Here is a 6,572-nt window from a genome sequence, read left to right as displayed (position 1 = left end):
TGCAGGTGTCGGCTGCTTTCTTTCTGAGTTCAGCGTGTCGTCCTGAAACCTCGTCAGGTATTCGCGCCCGTCGCGGCGCAACGCCTCCTTTTGTGGCGGCTGTTAAAAGCGCCGGTCGAGCCAGTTTGACTCCATTCTGGAGGAGATCAGCACCGAGTTCAGGCCTGGCAGCAGCAGGAAGGCCGACACAAAGCGTCTGGTGGACTTTATAGAGAAACGGCAGCGAGTGGCCGAAGGTAAAACTCATCTGCTTAAATCACCTCCGTGTGTAGATTGGCTGCTCGTCAGGGTTTAATTTGGGGAGTTTTAGCCAGTTTTAGACAACAAACCCGCCAGAACGACTCGTTACTTTCACTTTGTTTTCCAGTAAACGTAGAACAAACTTTCCGTCTACGTCGGAAACATCAGCGGCTCAACGTGAAGCAGTTTTATTGAGTTAACTGACTTAGATTTAAGGTTTTCCAGAAGTTTTACAAGATTTTTCTGCAACAAAACGCCGGAATGACTTTTTGTTTTGCTCAAAATGTGAAACAAACGTGATATTTACATTTTGGCTGAAGGTAAAAGGCTTTTATTTTGTTAAGCTATTTAAATTTTGTGGAGTTTTTCTAAGAACCGCCAGAACAACTCACAACTTTCATTTTATTTTACTCAAAACACGAAATAAACTTTAAATTTACGTCTTAAGAACATAATCAGCTGAAGATGAGGTTTTATTTTGTTAAATGACTTCAATTTAAGGTTTTCTGGACGTTTTGCAGGCTGTAGCCACAAAACTGCTGGAACGACTTTTTATTTTGCTCAAAATGTGAAACAAACTTGATATTTACATGTTAGCTGAAGGTAAAAGGCTTTTATTTTGTTAAATTATTTAAATGTATGTTTTTGCTGCATTTAAGGGTTTATTTTGTGGAGTTTTCGTAAGATTTTGCGATTTTTCAAATAATGCAGCCGCCAGAACGACGATTTATTTTTGCTACAGAACATCTACAGAACAAAACCAGCTGAAGATGAAGAGGTTTCATTTAATTAACTGACTTAACGTTATGGTTTGTTTCATTTCATTTTGTATTTTGTGGGAATTTTGCAAAATCTTTTGCCACAAAACTGCCAAAACGCCTCAAAACTTATTTTATTTTGCACTAAATGTGAAACAAACTTGATATTTCTGTTTGAAGAACCTCAGTGGCTAAAGGTAAAAGGATTTTGTGTTCCGTTAAATGACTTAAATTTATGGTTTTCTGGAAGTTTTGCAGGAGTTTTCTCAACAGAACATCTGACTGCTCACATTTTGTTTTGCAGAAAATACAAAAACTTTATATTTACATTTTAGGAACATAATTAGCTGAAGATAAAAAGATGTTATATAGTAAACTGACTTATAATTTAGGGTTTTGATGCATTTAATTGATTATTTTGGGGAAATTTTGCAAGATTTAGTATTTTTTCAGCAACAGAACCAGCATAGCTAGCATCTAGCTTTAGTTTATTTTGCTTAAAATACACAACAAACCTGATATTTACATTTTAAGGACAAAAACAGCTGAAGGTAAAAGGATTTTCTGGAGTTAACTGAGTTGAATTTGTGGTTTTGCTTCATTTAAGTGTTTATTTTGTGGAGATTTTGTGAGTTTTTGTCAGAACCACTCACTACTTTAAAAAACAAACTCCACATTTAAGTTTTAAATCCTAATGAATGAACAGACTTGCTGGTAACAAACCACAGAAACTACAGAGTTCCAGGCTTTAGAGGTTGTAGGACACTTTAATAGAAGCGTCTGGATAAACTGGACGTGATTCTGTCGTCGGTTTACGACAAAAGTCTGAAATCAAACCGACTCCAGCGGCCTCGAGGTCTGAGTCCATCTGCTGCCGGTGGAGCTCTGGAGGGTTTAAAGCTTTAAACCAGTGGAAGAAAACAAAAAGGCTTCCAACCGGTTCTTCTTCAGACGTTTCACCATCCTTTAACGAGAATCCTAAAATGAGCTGAAATCTGTCAGGACTGGGTTTGAGGCGGGTCAGATGTTCTGGAGGATTTCTGACATACTTGAGCTGGAGGTCGGAGGTCGGCGCTGCTGCTGCCGCGGAGCCTCGAGCGACGACGTCGACGCCATAAAAACGTCAAACCGCTCTGACGTGTTCTGGAGACGATGAGAGACGACAATTAATGAAACAACAACAGCCCGGAGGTCCTCTTTGTGTTCTTTTGTGTCGGCGTGTTCGTCTCACAGAGCTGCTTTGTCTCAACAACAGGAACTAGACGGAAGCAGAAGTCTGTCAGGTTCAGTCCGTTTGGTTCTAATTGGTTCTTCGTTTGTGCGTTTTTATTGCAGTTATAAGAATGTTTGAGTTCAGCTGCAGGTCTACGTGATTTAAAAGCTGTTTCTGGTCGAGTGACGTCACGTTGAATCAGATTTATCAGCAAATTCACGGAGAAGACGACGAGCGTCGACTTGGAGAAAACAGACGAATCTAAAAGACGAGTTTAGTCGAGTTTCTTCAACTCGTGTCTCGAATCAGAACAAATAAATCAGAACTAATGACGTTTGGACTCGGCTGCGTTGTCTTCAGGTTTTTCTCGTGCATTGAGTTAAACAGGCGACGGTTTGGCTGATAATCCTCTGAGTCTTTCAGCAGAGGAAGAAACGACTAGTTTGTAGAGTTGCTCAACCTCCAGCAGGTGGTTCAGGAGGACCAGAAACAGGATCAGCATCGACTCAAAACCAGAAATCCAGCTGAAGAAGAACATTTCTGGCAAAACGAGGAGCTGAAATACTATTAAAATGTATTAATTAAATGTTTTTTGGGTGTTTTTGTGCCAAAATAAAATTAGATTATAATTTACAAATTGGATAAAATCGTATTTGTGACTGAAAATGTGGTTAAATTGGAACTAAAGATTATAAATGACGGTATTGTCACAGATAATAAGCAGCATTTCTGTAGATAAACTCTCAGATCTCGCTGCTGTTCTGTTTCTCTCCTGCAGGATTTAGTCGTTTCTACATTTATGTCGTTGAAGAACTCGGTTTGTTAAATGTTGTCGGTGGTTTCTGTCATGAACGTGGTGGAGATGGTGGATGAAGAGCTTCAGACGTCTCACTTTAACGTCTGTGATCTGTTTCTGTGGGTTCATAATGATCCAGGAAGTCGACAAAATGTTGGATTTAGAGGCGAAGCTGACTGTGGACGCCTTCAGCTCGCTCAGTCTCCGTATCGTTTAGATTCAGCTGCAGATGATTAATTCTTATTTTTCTGTGATTTAGTTCAAGAACAGCTCATTGGTTTGTGCCTCTGAGCTTCTTCTTCTCCTGCAGTGAGATTTAAACAAAGTTTTTCTTCATATTTATTCAACAGGGCGTCTCGTCTTTGCTCTAGAAGCTGAACTCAGTCTGTTCTGTCAGGTTGAAGTTTCCCGTCAGCCAGAGGAGCTCCAGAGTTCATCGTTGACCTCAGCCCTCCTGGTTCCAGTTCTTGCGGCAGCGACGACTCCGATGGCGGTCCGGTTGAAGCCGAGGCTCCTCCTGCTGAGCCTGGTTCTGCTGCTGCTGCTGGTGGATCCGAGCGGCGGGGCCTCGCCTCTGGGCCTGACGGTCCACGTGGTTCCTCAGGACGGCGACGGAGGACAGACGGTGGGCGTTCAGTCCTTCATGTGTGATTCTGTGTCTCAGATGAAGCAGTGAACTCATACAGACGGTTTAATGTCGTTTAGAGGTTCGTTCATCACCTGATGTCTCATCGGTGTCGTTTCTCTCCAAAGATTCTTATTTTTTATGAGCTTTCCAGGTTTATAATTCATTTGATTGTGATTTTATTCATCAAACAGCCTCATTAGTCCGTTATTAAAACGTTTAATTAAAGCTAATTAAATGTGTTTAGGATTCATGACTGTCAGTTAGATTTAATAATAATCTTGTTTTTCTCTGGAACATTCACAGTCTGAAGGTAGAACTCTGGGCAGGAGGTGAAGGTTCTGCAGATACAGAACCAGATGTTCTGAGGAGGTTCTGGTGGAGCCTGCGGTGTTTGATTCGTCCTCCAGTCAGACCGTTTTATGTTCTGTTCCTGTTCTGGCTGCAGGTCCGAGCCCACTTCACCGCCATCGCCGCCGGTTCCTGTCCGTCTCTGTCCGGACTCTGTTCTGATGGAGACGACTGTCTGGTTCACGCCACCTCGTTCCCGTTTAACGGAACCAGGCCCGGTTCCGGCTGGTGCGTCCGTCAGTGGCAGAAGACTGTGAGCAGCAGCTACAGAGCCAACGTCAGCTTAGGGTACGAACACCTGAAGCTTCTGTGTCTGGTTCAGCAGGTAGATGTCTGACAGCAGAAGGTTCTGGAAGGTTCTGCAAATGTTCATCAATCGATCAGATTGATCTTCAGAGACATTTTCATACAAGTGGAATGTAACACAAAGAGCAGTTCACAGAATAAAACAACACAAACATCAAGTTATAGGTGAAAGATTCTAAACAGACTGAAGGAAGACGGTCCAACATTTGTTTGTTTGTTTGTTTGTTTACTTAGAAGGATCCCGTTAGCCGAGGCCAAGACGTCAGCTCGTCTTCCTGCGGTCCAGACAATAAAATATTACAGTAAAAACATTACACCTGCAGATGAGATTAAATAAAAATAAACTAGAATACAGCACAATAATATATATGTCATTTAATATATATCAATATAATTAAAGTTAATTTAATGAAATAGATCAGATAAATAAAATAATCACAATTTAATTTAAATTTGAATAAAATTATTTAAAAAAATAAAATAAAACACAATTAAATGAAATAAGATAAAATAAATTAAATTTAAATAAAATAAAGTTAAAATTAAATTAAAATCTAACAAAATAAAATAAAATAAGATCAAATTAAATTAAGTTAAATTACATAAGATAAGTTAAATAAAATAAAAATAATTGAAATAAATTGAAATTCAAATAAAATAAAATAAGATTAAATTGAATAAAGTAAAACTCAAACAAAATTAAATAAAACAAGATCCAATAAAATAAGACAGAATAAAATAAAAATGAAATAAAATATCTATTAATAAAATATAGTTGCATCGACAGGCGAGAAGTTAGAAGTCCTGAAAACAGAATAAGAATGTTTTCTTTTTTTAAACTAAATGAAGCAATAAATGACAAAAAAGTGAATAAATGAGAACTCAGTGAAGACATTTTGCTGATATTCATCATTTTTATCTTTATTTTCCTCCCAAACATCAACACATGATGCAGCATAAAATCATTAATCATCTTTATCTCTGTTATTACTAAAGAGGTTAACGTCACGTTTCTACGTCTGTCAGACGACCAGCTTTAACAAAAAGCTTTATGATGTTTGTTCGGAGCTTCTTCCTTCCTGGTTCCACCTCCAGACTTTTCTTCTTCCTCGTGTTTCTCACCTTTCGCTGACCTCCGACCTGCTTTGTTTTTGTGCACGTTTCAGGTCGGACACTGAGTTTTACGTGTCAGTGAACGCACCGCCGAAGGTCCGAGCAAACAGCGGGAGGCTGAACCAGCCGGCCTTCGTCGCTCTTCCTCCTCCGCTCAGGTAACAGAACAGGAGCTGCTCATGATGCATAAAGAACCAAGACAATAAGAATTCACAGATCCTTAAACGCTCCTGAACTGAGTCGAGCAGAAGCTTCAAACACTTCCTGGTTTATAAAACGACGCCTTAAATAAGATCAAATTCATGTTTTTACATTAAATAGAAAAAAAGCTAATAAATCAAGAACTCAGTGAATCATGTGAAGCAGACTTTACGTCCCACAGATCAGCTGTTTTGGTTTCGGTTCCTGCTGATGTGAAGCTCTGATCACTTCCTGCTCTGTCGTCCAATCAGAGCGCGCGTCGGCTGCCCGCATCACTTCCACCTGTCGGTCAAAGACCTGGACGGAGACAAGGTCCAGTGTCGCTTCGCTCGGCCGCAAAGTGGAGAATGTTTGAACTGTGAGCAGCATCCGTTCATCGAGCTGGACCAGGTGACCATCCGCCAACGTTCATGCAACGTGTTTTCAACATTTACAGATGATTTAACAACATTTAAAGATTATTTAAGGTGGTTTATAGATGATTTAACAACATTTATAGATGATTTAACAACATTTAAAGATGATTGAAGGTGGTTTATAGAAGATTTAGCAACGTTTATAGATGATTTAAGGTGGTTTATAGATATTTAACAACATTTAAAGATGATAGAACACCATTTCCTCCTCAGTCAAGGAATCTGGATCATGTTTTATAATCTGACACTCAGCAGTTTGTTAACTTCCTCATTTCTCTGCAGCTGAACCGTGTCAAAGTTCAGAAACCTGCTTTTCCAGAAGCAAAGCTCCAGTTAAATGAATGGTTCAGTAGACTCAGTAGAACGGATCCTGCAGCAAACACTGGCTGCTGATCGGTGTGTTTGAAGAGAACCTAGCTCCTCCTCAGACGTCTCTTCTTGAGCTTTGACGTTGTGTCGGCCTGAACTGTGTCTCCAGGAGAAGTGCACGTTGTTCTTCACTGGGAAGGCGGCTGCTGGTCAGTACCTCGTCTACCTGATGGCTGAAGATCTG

General features: G+C 39.9%; 1 long non-coding RNA gene across 1 annotated transcript; it reads left to right on the top strand.

The window, feature by feature from the left end:
- The first annotated feature begins 5,469 nt into the window (after window positions 1-5,469).
- Window positions 5,470-6,572, top strand: LOC103365822 (uncharacterized). Its single transcript, XR_520637.1, has 3 exons — window positions 5,470-5,560; window positions 5,855-5,993; window positions 6,498-6,572. It is a non-coding gene; the product is annotated as an uncharacterized LOC103365822 (long non-coding RNA).

This window comes from Stegastes partitus, unplaced genomic scaffold, assembly GCF_000690725.1.
Source record: "Stegastes partitus isolate 25-593 unplaced genomic scaffold, Stegastes_partitus-1.0.2 Scaffold878, whole genome shotgun sequence".
NCBI classification, from domain to species: Eukaryota; Metazoa; Chordata; class Actinopteri; family Pomacentridae; genus Stegastes; species Stegastes partitus.
This window is presented reverse-complemented; position numbering and strand designations above follow the sequence as displayed.